The 16,613-nt window shown below is 34.6% G+C and overlaps 1 protein-coding gene across 6 annotated transcripts in view; it reads right to left on the bottom strand.

The window, feature by feature from the left end:
• Positions 1-16,613, bottom strand: part of LOC113504398 (potassium voltage-gated channel subfamily H member 8-like) — a 93,831-nt gene that overhangs the window by 32,256 nt on the left and 44,962 nt on the right. The gene's annotated exons all lie outside the window — the stretch shown is intronic.

A 16,613-nucleotide genomic window follows, 5' to 3' on the forward strand; every position in this document is an offset into this window, starting at 1 on the left:
AGGCTAAACAAATAGAGGAATAATTGAAGTACTACATCTATTGACATAACGACAGTAATTACGAACGCGCTTTGTTAAAAATGCTGCATTGTACCTTTTTCATTCGTACTTAGTTTGACTCAAAGTATTCATTAAAAGCGATTCTCAAAAAGCGGCAGAACAAAAGCTTAATGAGAACAATCACCCTCTCGGATTGAGAACCGGCGAAATTTCACTGTATATAAAGCAATTTTGTCATATCCCTGGGTTCGTAGACATGTATTATGTAAATTAGGGTCAAATACATTACGTTATATGGATTAATTTAGCTGAATTTAGAGGCAGTTAAACGTTACTAATGTAAATATTTTGGAGGTATCTTCGTTACCCGGTTGTAAATAGGGTATCCTTCCTTTTGTTGAATATAGCAGGTCACCAGGGATTTTAGTAAGAGGATGAGTAGGAATGTCAACTTGATCAGTGTTCACTTCAAAAGCACACAATATTTCCCAGTGGGCTTCGGAATACTGCAGTTGTTGGGTTCGGATTTCAACTCAATCTCGCTGTTTTTATGAAAAACCATATATGTAAATGATTTACCATGTGTAAAACTCATATAATTTCGCCGTTTTGTTCACAGAAGTATTTATTCCAAGCATATTTATGTATATAGTAAATCATTATATTTTAAAAGTAATTTTCGGGATGAAATGGTTTCCTCACGCGTAGCTATTTACCGGTATTACCGGACCAGTTCGGACCCAATCGGAGTGTTTAATCGCCGAATTCCGATAAATACGCCTGAGTAAACCGTTGCACCAATTACTATTAGCAATTAATTGTTTGTCTAGTAAAATGTGCTCGGTGGACCATCGTTGCTTTAAATTACATAAATACACAATAAATCCAAGTCAACATTTCGACAAACTGTCTCAAAATAAAGACAAAGACTTTATAAAAGAGACATCAGCACGTGCCTGAAAGACATTTGCCGTTGTCAAAGAAACATGTCGTTACGTAATTTGACAGAACGTTGCAAACCCCTAATTGATTTGCGAATAGAAAGACATTTCCCGTTAGGCCTTTGAGAGACGTACAAATAAACATTTATGTCACACTAACATCTATACGTACAGCTAACAACATAAGTTCATGAATATTGAATGATACACAGGATACGTGAACACAAACTGAATATCAGAATGTCTTCATGTGTCTCAAAATAAAGTTTTTAGAAAAACCTTCCTTTTTTTCTTCTGTATTAAAGTATTCGTCAATGCTAGTCAAACAAGCCCATTTCTAGGGGGTTGTGCCGTTTTCTAGCAGTTCGCCTAGGGCCAGCCATCTAGCTCCAGCATCTGATCAGCTTCTTGTTGTCAAATTATTGTATTATGCAATTACCTAACATTGACCCAGATTGTAGGCCAATCGGAATCACAAATACTATATATATGTATAACTAGGGTCAAAACTTGGAAGTTTTTAGAAAATTATTAAAAAAATAAAAATATTTTATTCGACTTCGTTTAACTATGTACTAAATTGACACTTAAAAATTGAAACATAGCACAATGGTTGAAGATCTCCGACACCCAAGCTAATATTAAACTTGTGTTATGGTTGTCAGGGCTCTCTCACAGTAATTGACAATATTTAGCGACTGTTTTAGAACTATCATGTTGTACATAGCTTTAACTTTTTTATTACATCAAAAGAAAAATGTAGATATTAAACCTGCCTGCCTGCGTGTGCATGTGAGCGTGTGAATGGTGTGTGTGTGTGTGTGTTAGTGTGCGTGCGTGTGTGTGTGAGTGTGTGTATGCTCGCATATGTATGTATAGGATGTCCGAATATGCAATTATGTGTTAGTTTTAAGTAACTCTTCTGTCTCATCATAGGTGAGATCCATAAGCCACTTTATTAGTTTCTTTTTACACTCATATTTGCTACTCGAATAAATTTTGCAGTGTTGATTCCCGATATTATATAGTTTACTTCCGACAATGTGAAAGTGTCTTTCAGCCACACTGGTCCTACACAATCCTACATATAATATATGTACATAGGACATCAGGTGAATAAAACATTGTTATAACAAAATGCAAATAACAAGTGATGAAGCAAGAAAACAAAAAATCTTTAGCATCAGAAGTTTATTGAAAATACTGAATACTTGCATAAAGGTCACTGAACAATTGCAACTCTAGTAATTCTAACTAAGATCATCCGCTTTTGTGGCTGACTGTACCAGAAACAATTCTATCAATCTAAATTACATAGTTATGTTTTGTTCGTGAATGTTTGTGTTGATGGCTATGGGGAACCTCGAAAGGTAAGTTCAGTGATGCCTTGCGGTAATCGGTTTACATTGGGGAGACCCTTAGATGAGTTTAAAACGGTCTTGATATATGGAGCGTGAAGATAGGTGTTTATTTTTGGAGTTGTAAGGATGTTTTCTTGCAACGAACGTTTGTGTATGGGTGGGCGTAGGGAGGAAATTTAATAGGGCCTTTAAAAAGGGTTATTTTTAATGGTTAGTTGTAAGTGCCTTTAACATCTACTTGATATACGATGAACCTTATATACTTCCGATTTTAATTTCTAAGGACTGGTGCAGTCTTTTTACATAAAGACGTCGTTGTAAGCTTATTCGATCGTGAACTTGCATGTACTAATAGTACCTAATCGTTTGTTTTCAGTATAACGTGACTGTTTCAACATCATATCAATATGTATTATCTAGCTCACTGTGTCCTAATACAGGGCCTTCCCCAAATCATTCCACGATTCTCTTTTCTGGCCCACATGGAACCAGCCCAGTCGGGAAGCTTTTAAATCCTGTCACCGCTTCCCAGACCACCCACGGTGGAGTGGCCGTAGTGTAGATATTTTAAATAATTCAACAACAACAGATATGAAATAATTAATATTCTATTATGAAAATATAATTTACTACTTAACTTTGCAGCTGAATACTATAAATTATTTCATAAAAAGTAACGTTATGACGGGAATAAATAAGTTCCACTCAGTATTCGATTTCTTGTTACTGTTCTCCTGAGGCTTTTATTTTAAAGTGGCCGTTGATTTAAATCGGATCCGGCCGCGCTTTCCCGATGACCTATTGTTAACAAATAAGTATAGAGATTAAATTCCCAATAATGCGGCCATTATTTGCCAGTCTTTTGTTATTTATTTTTCTAAAAGGAGGGAGTTTTAATCGCGGGTTTCGTTTATAAAGTTTCGATGTTGCGCTTGTTACGCCTTTATTAATTTGTATTGGCTAATGGTGCTTTTTAACGATATCTCAAATTAATGTAGAGTTCGGGTAATATAATTATAATTTTTTTACTACTTTTCTGTATTTGCTTTTCTGACTGGCCATATTACTGTATTTCATAATTTATGCTTGAATGCTTCACACACAATAATTTCACCTTAACAACCCACGCTTTGTAACAATTCTTAATAAGAAGTTGCACATTCGCTTGCGAATAATTACTAGGTACCTCTATAATGTTCTATATGACTTACTTTTTCTAAAAAAAACAGTTGATATTTGAAGATCGTAATAATTGTGCTGATTCAAGGTCTTATAAAGCAAAATTGATTTTCCTCGGCGCGGACATTTTATGAATATATCTAATTGCTCAGTGGAGCATCTTCGATATCTTTTCTAAATCAATTGATCGCGAAAAATACGCGAATAAATCTGATTTGTTAGAAGGATGAATGTAATTCCAATACGTTTACCATTTAGGATTTTGAATGCTTATATTCATCATCATCATTCTAGCCTTTTGGCAACAATGTTGGGGTCGAGTTCCAGTCTCATTGGTTGCTAACACTGCTGTTTGACAGGGAGCGACTGCCTATCTGACCTCCTTAACACGGTATCCCTTAGTCAGAGTGATCGTCAGAGTTTTTAGCTTCTTACCACCGGTAACAACTACCAAATATAGCACGATAATGGCTACAGTTTAACTTGCCTTCCGAAACACGCCAGAACTCGTTACGACATAGATGGTCACTCATCCACGGAGCGCCGTATGAAGCGTAGCTTAACCTGTTATCGATCAACTTGTGCAGCTGAAGTAAATCCTCGTGCTCCTCTATTTGAATACCTATATAATCAACTTTAATACACATGATCGGCATGAATTTCATTCGTTAAGCATCCTAATTTCAAAAATATCTGACTGCGTGTTAAGTTTGCTTCAACATCGGAACGTATTAAGCAGATGCACAGCAGGTTTGGTATCATGTTCAGGGCACATTTCATTGGAATCTTTAAGCGCTATTACCCGATAGAAATACTTGTTATTCCAGTTGATCTCTTTGAAATAAGATGGTTCAGGAAATCGATAAGCTCTTTGCAGGATCTCCATGAGTCAAAGGGTTTGGCCTGCACCTTGTTGTTGGAACTACCATCAGTACTATCAGAAGTGAACATTTCAACTGAAATTCCGTAATGTAACCGTATTAGCAATACCGAGATAATTGTTATGGTATGTGAGTAGTTACCTAAGCTGAGTATTTGATAAAAATTTATAAGAGACGTCTGAGTAATTGAGGAAAACTGATCGATGTGAAGCCGTAAAAAGTCTTAAAAATAAGTTCTTTTTTCATAATTCTTAAAAAAGCCTTTGATCTAAACTGATATTTAAAAAAAAAATAACACAGCGAAACAGTTTTCTTCTTTTCGTCTTTTCATCAGGTATTCCATTAAAAATATCCCTGGTAAGCCATGGTTGACAGGTTCATTCATAAACCGCTTACATTAGAGGAAAAATATTTTGTTCCCCAGAGCAAGAAATAAAGCAACGTTACATAAATAACAGCTGTGTACAAATTGTCAAAGTTGCAGCGCGCGGTAAAAGCGAAATTACCCTTAATGCGATGCTTAAATCCCATTTATATCATAAGTTTGCGAAGCCTCACATCTATTACTTAAAGGATTTGTTTCATTCGTATTATTATGAATGATGTTCATGGAAGGCATTAGGAAAGTTCCAAGAAATGAACGTCGAAATTCCGAAGAATTGCAGTGAACTGTCACAACTCCTTGAAACACTAGATTGATGCATTTCCTAGTACACGTTCGTTCGCCTGCTACGTTCGAAAGTGATAAGTTTTCACGTCAGCGTCCACCCGCCGCTCTCATTAACCAACTGCTAATGTCTAATTAAAGCCCCATTTAAGGTGACCCATAAAACGTAGTGAACGGTGTCAGAATGCTGCAGCCTTTCTACTCTCCCATAAACTTTTTATGTTTCATAAATACCGAGGCAGTAAATATGAATTAATGGTTTTCCGAGGTTGTGTTATGCCCTTTTGCTACCCATATTCTTTCAGACGTATACCAGATATGTCGAGTTTGCAGGCCAAGAGCCATAAGTCTGCACATAAATTCCATTATAATGTTCGCTGAATAGTATTAATCGTTATTTAGGTAACGCGGTCTTGCGAAATATTAATACGTAGTAAAGCTATATAGTAAAACACACGTGTGATGATTGTATTTGTTTTGCTGTGTCAGTAACACCTAATGATCTCATTATAGGGGTATAAACTTACTAATTAAACATTAAACACGCTTCATATATTTTACCTTTTAATTATGCTGCGATGAATACAGGCATCATTAAATGAAAATGATCGTAAATAAAATCCTGTCTTTATAATTATGGAACAAAAGCTGTAAATAATATGAAGGGGGAATTTGCAGACATCTTTCAGCTGTTAATAACTGATGGACGTTTGCCAAAGGTTCATTAACATTTCTGAATTACAAATCAATGGTCTATTAAAATCGCACAAAATGTATAATTTGGTTCAAATCTCATGTTTCTTCTCCAAAAGATAAACGACTTCCGCATTCAAGAATTTGTGTCCCGGGGATTTTATAAACATTCAAGTCACATGCATAAAATACCCAGACTCGGGAAAAGCCATCGTAGATCACACAAATTCTTGCCCTACGTGGGGATCGAACCCGCGACACGTCGTGCGCAGTGTGTTTCTCGCGGTAACCGGCTATCCGTGCAGACATTATCAATCAAAATAAAAACATCTACGATATTTATAGAATCTATGAATAGCACAACTAAAGAGTACAAAAGGGGAAGTAATTGCGTCAGATCGACAGTCAATATATCAAGTCAAGGCGATAAAATGGGCTTTGGCGCGAAATTGATTCCACCAATGGAAAAACTTTTGTAATACATGTAACTTTTTCTAAACTACGTGTTGAAGGCAAAAGCCCCCTTTCATTAAAAAGTTAGTTTTTGTTTGATTGTTTGATGTTTGATGACATCAAACTTAGTAAAATGAAACTACGGTACATTCATGCATACTTGTATAGGCCCCCTTTTTTTGGTTAGGCTTTGGAATTCTATACTTTTATAATTTGGTTCTTGTACACGAACTTACTTGTGGGAAATGTCTTACTGACAAGGCCTGATGACATTGTTTAACAAAATTTTCCGCCATGGTCGAATCATAATAATGCAACATCAACTCACTGTAGTTCATCACGCACTGACTGCGGAAATAGGATCTGGATAGGTTGGAAGAATAGCCAGATTGCGGAAATAGGATCAAGATAGTTTCAAGGAAAAGCTGGGCATTTTCCCAGTTTTGATTTTTCTCTAAGTGGGCCCACATAAAGAAAAGTGGACACTTAAGTGGAAAACCTTTGCCTAGAAGTGGAACAATATACGTTAAGAGTCTATACATATAATAAAATTGTAGAAAAGTGAAAACTATACATTGAATATAAACAATACACTTTTAAACTGCAGAGTAAAGAGGAAGAAGCAACAATAGAACGATGCCAGTTTGAATATGTAAATGATGTAGTGAATGGTAGGGCATGTCTTGGAATTCAGTAGAAAAGTATGTAAGCGATCTAATCGACACTTAATACTTTGTAAATAAATGTCCATTGTCATGTAAAGGTAGGTAGGTACTTTCTAAATAAATCTGAGACGTCGCTCAAGGAAAAAACCCTAATGAACAGTCGTCTGAAATGCCAACACGCAATAAGGAAGCTTAATGATTGTTTGAGTCTATTCCGTGTGAAAAATAAATTCATGTCTGTTGTCACCTGTGTAGAGAAAGACATTCTTTGACTAACAAAAATTTATATCTCTCTCTATTGTATGAATTTATCGTGTCATGGTGAAATTGAACTCCTCCGAAACGGCTCGACAGATGCTTATGAAATTTTGTGTATGAATTCAGTAGTTCTGAGAATAGGACATCTATTTTTCATACCCATAAGAATTTTGTTTCATTCGATTTTTTTCTGCACATTCCATGGCAAAGCAAAGTTTGCTGGTTCGATAGTAATTTTGCTTTGCTATCGAAGTGCTCATCAAGACAAATCATATGAATTGTTACTTGATGAGTTGGCTTCGTTATATTATGGTGTTCCGATTGCTAGCTATAGCATCAGTTCAGAGCCACGGCATCATAATATTGGATTGCCACTCTGTATGTAAAATTTCCGCTCACCAAGAAACCAGGAAGAAGCCAAACTAAACTAGCATTTGATGACAGATATAGGGACAGGTGAAAAAATAAACGCTTTTAATAATAAAACATTGGCCTAGCGGTTACAGCTACACTAGTCGAGGGCTTGACTCCTACCCGGGACAAATGTTTTAGGATGAGCACGATCATTTGTTCAGTTTTTGGGTGTTATTTATGTATACACATGTATGTTTTTTCAGTTTTCTAGCACTTAAAATACACAAGCTTCGCTTAGTTACTTGAAGACGTTGTGTAAAAATTGTGGAGTATAATATTATATTACTATTTCTAGATAAGCAAATTTGTAGCAATTCGTAAAAGTATCGAGATCTTTAGTCATTTTTCAAATATCAGTTGTCAAACTATCATTCGGTCTGTATAGTGTCAGTTTTCAGTCCAATCAAATTGTTCTGCTGAATATTAATGTAGATAGTGAGGGTCTGTCGCTTGCTCCCACTCAATCACTTGGGGATAGCCGTTTCAGATTCTGGTTTCATGTAGACTCTATATCCAGTCAAGGTTGAATTGGAGATGGCTTGCCGAACTATTGCTAATGAAGGCAATATGATGCATGCTCAAAGTGTAGTTTACGATCTGTAGAAAGGGAATCACTAACGAGCTTTGCTTGCTTGAATTTCATTTGTTTTGGTAATGTTTTAACTAGACTTGTTGATTTGTAAACGTTTTCTTTGGTGCTAAAACTCGATTGAGGTGCTTGGTAGGGAATTTTATATTAATATATATAAAAATAGTATTCATGCTTTATTTGATACCCATATTGTACATTTTGATACACAATCGGGTAAATCTTCAAAGAATTGTCAAAGTGAATTCAAGTAAACGAGGAGACTCCAACACGCCTGTTATTTTACTTCAGTAAATGATAAAACGACTTGCTAACTTTTCCACGTTAAAGTCAGAAAGTATGGCGTCGACAGTATGTTTATATCTCGCTTTGACTATTGAGCGTTGGATCTGAGTAGCAGTTACCGTCCAACTTCCATGAGACTTACTGTCGTTTACATCAGAAAATATAAAACAAACTTTGCCATAGTAAATGTGTTTATGCTCAGCTCACGTGTCGGCAGAACGTGAGGGTTAAAACGTTATTGCTATTTCAACCCTAAGACACGTACAGCTGGATGTAGTGAGGTTTCAACACAAGACCATTTCTGAACTAATTAGGACACTCGCTCGAGGTACTTTGTGGTCGCTCCACTAGTTATTAGTGATTCAAAATGGAAGTAGAGACTGTCCTTTTGTGCTTGCATGCATATGCAATGTGGGTTGGGAGCTTTAGTGCTATTATGCCATTGTATACCGGCTCTCTCTTAATTATTGAATATTATTTTGTAGTTATACCTGCAAATATTGATTGCCCATTCCAGAACCTTTTTAAATTATTAAAGAGAAATACTTGAATATAACATTAATTTCCTCATAATTTGACGTTAATATTTTACGGTTTTTGTGAACATGCTACAATATTCCCGACAGTCGTAGCGTCAATGTCGTCCAAACCTTGCGGTTTACACAAAACAAACACGAGTTTTTATAGAAATCTATTTATATTAAAAAACCAGGAAAGATAAAGTAAATACGGCGTAACGCTAGTATTCTTGTCTTTATGATCCAATAATTTTGGATGCGAATTCCAAGAATTTACAAAGAACCGGACTGGCATGTGTGTTACGTCAAAAATATATCATGGAAGTAAAGAAATTTATATACGACGAACAGTAGAGGGAATTGTGACCGGTATAAATACTTCGAGGTACCTTGCTTCACCGTTTTCCATGTAAGGGGTAAACCACCGCCTCTCAAAGTACTTTTGTTAAATCTAATGTTTAACTGCACCGGTAGTCGAGTGGTCCAGGCAATACGCCAAACCTACAATTTCGATTACCTTTTTTTTAACGACTTGTCGTGTGTTCGATATGACGAGCATTTGTGAGATTCACGAAGGATTTTTCTGAGTCTGGGTGTCTTTATGCAAATGACTTAAATATTTTTGAAACTTCCGCGACAAAAGGTCTAAATTCTTTAGTGCGTGAAATGAGATGCCGCTCTTCTTCGAGTAGAGCACCATCTCTTTCCACAAATGCAACAATTTTATTCTAAAATGTCTTAGTAGACCCCTGACTATAAAGTTCTAGTGAGACGACACTCGTGTGTCTCCAGCTTCTAATTTATTTCAACTAAACTTACGTTACAGCGTCCGGCAGTCAAACTAAACGAGAACACCTCGTATTTTGCACAAATTGAAATATATCGCTCGCTATAAAATCTACTGGAGCTGAGTAGTCTATTTTTAAACTTTACATATATTTCGCGCATGTCATCACACAGACGTCTTTTGACATTTTATTTATCCAGCAACTGTTGTACAAATATGTCTGCCTGTCATTTATATTTCTTTACACACATGTTCCTAATGGATAGTAGCTGATGATGAATGAATTGTTATTAAAATGTATGTTTTCTTAAAACCATCATCAATAAAAATGTTGACAAAAAATTCTTACAAATTTTCTGCCACATTCATTACTTTGATGTGTGAATTTAGCATTTGACTTAAGTGATACACTTATATTAGCTAACATTTATTTCATAATAGTGGCTAAATCTCTTAGGTTTACTTATTTACTTATAAGTCTCATAATATATAAAAAACAAACATTTAAATCCCCAAATTATCACACGTATTGTTTAATAAACGTAATATGCTATTACACTGTTTGTTTCCATAATAGACTGTAATTATTATATTGCGTGGTACATAACAATAAATATAAGTACAGCAAACATGACGAGTGGTCAGCTTTCCTTTATGGTGTACAGTTCTGGAGGTGTCATTAAGATAATGTGTCCATTACTCGCGTCCTATGTCAACCAACGGCGGAGATGAAATGGTGCTATTCATTTTACGTCACTGACACGCGACTAATACAGTACCCTCTTATCGAAAAATATCAGCTGTGTATGAATGAAAGAGCTTAGGAATAAAGCCTGTTGTCTTTGTGGAAGGGAGATGCCACGATTCGCAATTTATAGCGCCGTCTCGCTTTAACAACTGGAGCTGCCTTGCTTAAAGTTTCGAGGGGCAGGGTTTTCGACTTTGTCCGGTTCGTAAAACAAAGTTTGGTATTTACTACTAAACCTATATATAACAATACCGTCGTAATATTTAGCACATCAATAGATTACAGTACGGAAAACCAGAAAACGTACTCGAAGAGGTTTATGTTATTGCGTTTGCAATTAGAAAGCCGCATTTAGATTGAAAAGTTATAAATGTGTTTGTTTCTAGCTTTTTCCTGTAGCTTTGGTGGTGTGGATGGCAGCTACAGCAGGAATAGCAGAACTCCTTCTGAAAGTGTCGAGTAAAAGCTATGCATGCCACCTAGACTGGCAGATAACTTCATACAAAATTTTATCATTTTTAATCTAGCCGTTTGTGAGTAAAGATATAACAATCACAAATAAACGCAAAAGCACTCAAATTTTCGCATTTAAAATATGAATGTGTCAACAGATCAATTTAGTTATTGCAATTTTATATCGAACTCAAACAAATTCATGAATGTTTTACATCTGTAAAGTCGTAAAACGGTAGTAATAAATTGAGACAGTCGCGTGCCACGAGTGCCAATTCTATGATTTGAGAGAGAAAGAACGGAATGTAGAGCTCAATAGAGCTGTAAAATCTCACGTGCGCTTTAAATAAAGCACTTTAAAATATTGAGTGCAATATTTCTCGCCATCCATTGATTAAATGACTACCCAAAACTAGTTATGTACGAGTCGGCATTACGACACTGATCGTTTCGGAGAAAAACGCTGAAAAAACCTTTTTTTTTTTTAAACCCATCAACTTTATGTCTATAATGATACTGCTAACGATCGATATTTTATTATAGTGGCATCAGAAATACATCATCTGAAAATTTGAACAACTGTTATGATTCTTGAGATAGTGCTTGTTGGCAGGCGGACAGATAATGGTGCACCTGTATTTAATAGGGTTTTACCATTCGTATACGGAACTCTTTAAAAAGAGTGTTATATTTTCATGGTTAATCTTCATGCATTTAATGACGTAGTTTTATTCCAACATATCTTCTAAATTACTAAAGGGTTCCCTTTCCCACAATTGACATTAATTTGGCAAATTAAGAAAAAAAAACTGTCTGTAATCGTGATTTAGTTTTTAAAATATATGCTTAGCAGATACCTATCTAAATGACCTATCTAAGTACCTAAGAGTTACAGCAAAAATAATTGCCAATTTTTAATGAAGTTACGCTCTCTTTGTTTAAAAACTAAGTTTAGAACTGCAAAGCTTCGCTCCACTGTTAATTAATTAGGTTATTTATTAAAAAGAATTGTGTAACGTTAATTAGCCCATTGTTAAGAGAATTCTTTAAATTATTTATTAAATAAGAGACATTTTTATATTAACTCGGCCAACAAAGAGGTTTTTATATATTTTATTTATTTACTTGGGTTGGCGCAGTCAGCGCTCGTTGGCGACATAAAAGTTGCAAGACAGTCTAGCAACTGTCTTCCTACTGAATTGAAACTTGCTTGATTCGGCGTAGGGATGAATGACGACTTATTGCTACGAAACAGTTTGTTTTATAAAAAGGACCAAGACCATAATCAAAAGAGGTTAGTATGACCTACTAGTAAGTTTCCATAAGAGTGTTTCAATCACATACATATACATTTTTAACAACGAAGTAGGTAGTCGCTACGTATTTACTTTATTTGTAAAGACATTCGGAGAAAGACACCGGCCTGTGATAAAAACATTAATTAATTTGTTTCTCAGAAATGTGGAATCCTGAATACCAAGAACTTTGTTAAATAACACTACATAATATGTTTTTATAGTAAACAATGAACAATGAAACACCTGCACTCACCTTTAATGGATGAAGAGGATTTTATATTAATTTTCACACGCTTTTGTAGACTCATTTTCTTGTTTGTTTGTTTGTCAACAACTCAGCAGCTGGAAATTGTCAGGGTAGCTCCAAACCCGATGACAATGCAATTTATGACTATAAAAATGTTGAATCGATTTTGATGAAGTTTGAATGGGAGTGACATTTAAAAACGTCGGTATTTAGATTTTTTAAATCTATTAATTAATAAGTTAATAATATATGACATAATCGGACATAGAAGGCCTTCATTTACGGTAGAGTTCAATTTTTTTCATAACTCTCTAAGTCTAGACTAACGACAACGCGACTACTTGAATTCTTTACACTATGGCATATTTCATTGGAGTTTAAATATGCCATAGTGTTATTGACTTTGTTGTTATTGACAGCAGATATCGCTGTGTCGTCGCTTTTGCCAGTTACATAAAACAGCTGATGGTCGTATGAAATTTGGCACGAATGAGTGCCGCACAAAGTTTTAATTGGGAGCAACTTTCCGTAGGTGTCGCACTTGACGAAACTCGACTTAATAGTACGAATGTGAGGTATATGCTTACGAAGGAGTACCTACCTAATTTAATTAGCATTTTCTTTTTAATTCTAATGTGTAGAGGCTCACAGCGAACAACTCGAAGCATTAAATTTTTCTCAAACCTATTGTATACAAAACAGCCTTTCCAATATCTGACACTAAGAGAATTTTTGAAACCATATCGATCGTCGCTTTGATATCAAAACTATTCATCTACCAAGTAGGTATCTCATTATGAAGGTATCAAAATCTAAATGTTATTTGTCGGTTCGCGGTGAGCTGTCAATATCAGGTTCCGTCTATTCAATACGCTTCGAGTTAACTTTTGATTGTTGGAAATGTAACATTATACAGACAAGTTAAAGTCTAGAAAGTCTGGTACACAAAATACTGAAACAGTCAATATGAATTATTCATTTCATTCTTCAGAGGTTTTCATGCTATGGATATTGTTTATTTTCAGAGAAATTTTAAAAAATAACCTTCAATTGTTTCATGAAACTCGTTTATTTATATTAAACCGGAATTATGCGTGAGCGTTTTTATTACTCTTTGTTAATATCTATAGTCCTATAGACTAGTTTTACTCCGAATAGTTAATAATACTTACTATTTTTTTGGTTAATGATAACTAAAAACAAAATAACTAGACAAATTGATAAATAATAAATCGTTTTCAAAAAGAGTAGATTCTCAATTCATTAGTATGAGTTTAAACTTATAGTTAAACCAAAACATGCTGTTACTTCTCACAATTGGCGCTTTAATAAAGCAACTAAACTCTACGTTAGCCTACAATAACTAGAATCCTCTTACCCCTGTTCATCCTAGAATCTAGATTAAACTATAATCCCTAAATGTTACGATGAAAATACTCCAGAGATATGAAAACATCTTAGGCATTCCAGAAATGTTCCTATTTCTATTTCAACGCTAATATATTACAATTATAACGAGCGAAATTAAACTTCAGCTAAGAACGTGGCGGGTATTTTGATATCTTAAACGAGACCACTTAGTTTCGCCCACGACTTTACTACATGATAATAATTTAGATTATATTCTTAACGTCTTCTTAAATCTTTGCGTTCGGTCTCTAATTTGTTATAAGTTATTGAAAAAATCGAAGTCAAAGTAACGAAACTAGTTTTTAAAAAGAAAAACAAGCTAGAGATAGTAATCCTCTGACAGTTCGTCTGCAAAAAAATGTTTTTTTATTGTTATTTATTCACGTTACAAAAAATTTCTTCGTCTGTAAGTTTTTTATGAATTATTAAAAAAATAGTTGAACACTACGGGCCCATTTAAACGATGCGAGAAATATGTATGTTTAAATGCATTGCTTGCGATATATATCACCTTATAACAATACATCATCTTTGCTATCCGAGCTGCGTGGCCACATAAAGTATAACAACTTGCATGATATTTCTTGCATCGTCTAAATGAGCCCTTATAGTGAAATGAGGGTAGTGGGAGGAACTTGCAGGATACGAACGCGTTTTTGAACTGTCATAAGTTAACCTTGATGGACCACTGACAACGGCAATAGCAAGTCAGCATAAAGTTTGTCGAAAATAAGTATTCATTCCTTTTAATTACATAAATGGATGGGTTATTTGCATTTTAAGCAGAGTAATCAAAAGAAAGTAAATATATCTTTATGTATTTTTTCAATTGATTGGTATTGAAAAACGATTAATCGAAGCAAACATACTTTTAAAATATGATATTAAAAATGCCTACGCCAATGAGCATTTTAAATTTAATAACTCTCATAATTTTCGGACTCTCATCTAAATGGAATCGTAATTAATTTAATGTTCTGATGGATAAGCCCAGTTGGAGTTCCACTTAATCTGTTTGTATACATTCGTATATACGATTTTATGTACGTTTACAAATCGTTAACGCTCCGAGAGTCAAAGGAAATGAATGGTTGATGGACAGAATATTATTGTGTGTGAAAATTATTGTTTCACGAGTTTCCAGACGTTACGACGCCTGTCCGGATTCTTATTGTGTAAAAATAAGAAATTTGTAATGCTATGTTGAATCTATTGAAACACACGTGCATTCTTATAGATTTCAAGTCATTTGGTTTCAGTTAGTATGTATTATATTCTTTAATATTTAGCATTTTTTATGAATAGATTATTTTTACATAAGAGGCTTGGCACTTGGCAGCCGTATTTAAGTATGAAACTGAGCAGTATGTCATCTTTGGACGTCATTTTCAAGTGACATTTTGAGACAAATATACATTTTAGTTAACAACTTCTTCACTATATTTTTTTTCTTTTAAATACTACTTCAGATAATTACCATTAAAATTTAACACTTTTAGACTAAGAATGGACCACAAGACAACCCCGCAATTCAAGAATTAACAAAACGATTAAACTCCTTAGTGTCGGAAACGTAAAGAAGAAAAAAACACAACAGGCAAAAAAAAATACATCAATACACGGTCGAAAACCTGAATACAATTTAAAAAGATAACATTATACCTATCTATTGTACTTACCACCAAGAGACAATACATTTCATAAAATATGGGTTCAAGGACATTAATAACGTTGTTATTGGTCTGGGAGTTCCACTTCACAGGCACATTCAACTCCAACTTATTCCCGTTTATGTATTCTTGATTACTCACGTTTGTTCGAAATCCTCGTTGAAAAGGATTTCCACTGGGATCCAACGGACAGGGGGTTTCATTTCAATGGAAACATTAGCTATATTGTGCGGTGACGTCTGGTAAGCTTTCACGAGTATTTTTGTCGAAGGACGTATAAAAATGGAGATTGATTGTAGAGCTATTTAAATTCCCGTTGTTATGCTATAGGTAAAAATTGAACACAGAATCATTGGAATAGGTACGCCCATTGCTGTGTAAAAAAATGGGGTTTGAAAAAAAGTAGAAACCTTTTTTTTATAACAATACTAAAAAAAAAAATTAAAATAAAAAATGACGTAGTCGACAATAACTAAACAATACGCGGCGATATTTTATTTAAATATCACAGTAAATTCAAATATTTTTCATAAGTGTTGGCTGTGCTGTACAAACGAATTCAAAGCCAGACCGATATTGAAAATTCCACTCATACATTTGAATGGAGCTCATGCGCGGGAAAGAAAACAATTGAATATGCTGAGCCATTTCTTTATTTGTTTAAAATCCTTTGGAAACGACGTCCGTGACGTTATTTTGTTTGAAGACAGTAAGAGTGTTGCAAACAAGTGTTTAAAAGCGTGAGGGTAAACAATAAAGCTACATCAAAATGTTAAAATGGATGTAATACTTCAATAACGTAATAGTCTATCGCTAGAAAATGGTCCTCCCAACTAAATTGTTTAGCTAATCAAAAAGTATAGGAGCTCCAATCATCCAGTTGACAGACTTTTAAATGGAAAACGTTATTTAAAAGAAAAAACATGCACAGATTATTCAGAATTTAACAACAGCTTTTAAAAGCACGTAGATTTTTTTTTCCTAAAAATGAATAATGTAATCCAAAAAGAAGAGAACGGAGATCACTTTTCTACATCATCTTTAATTTTGATACGAAGTTACCAATGAAAATTGGAGATCGTGTTTTGCTATTTCC

This window comes from Trichoplusia ni, chromosome 22, assembly GCF_003590095.1.
Source record: "Trichoplusia ni isolate ovarian cell line Hi5 chromosome 22, tn1, whole genome shotgun sequence".
NCBI lineage: Eukaryota > Metazoa > Arthropoda > Insecta > Lepidoptera > Noctuidae > Trichoplusia > Trichoplusia ni.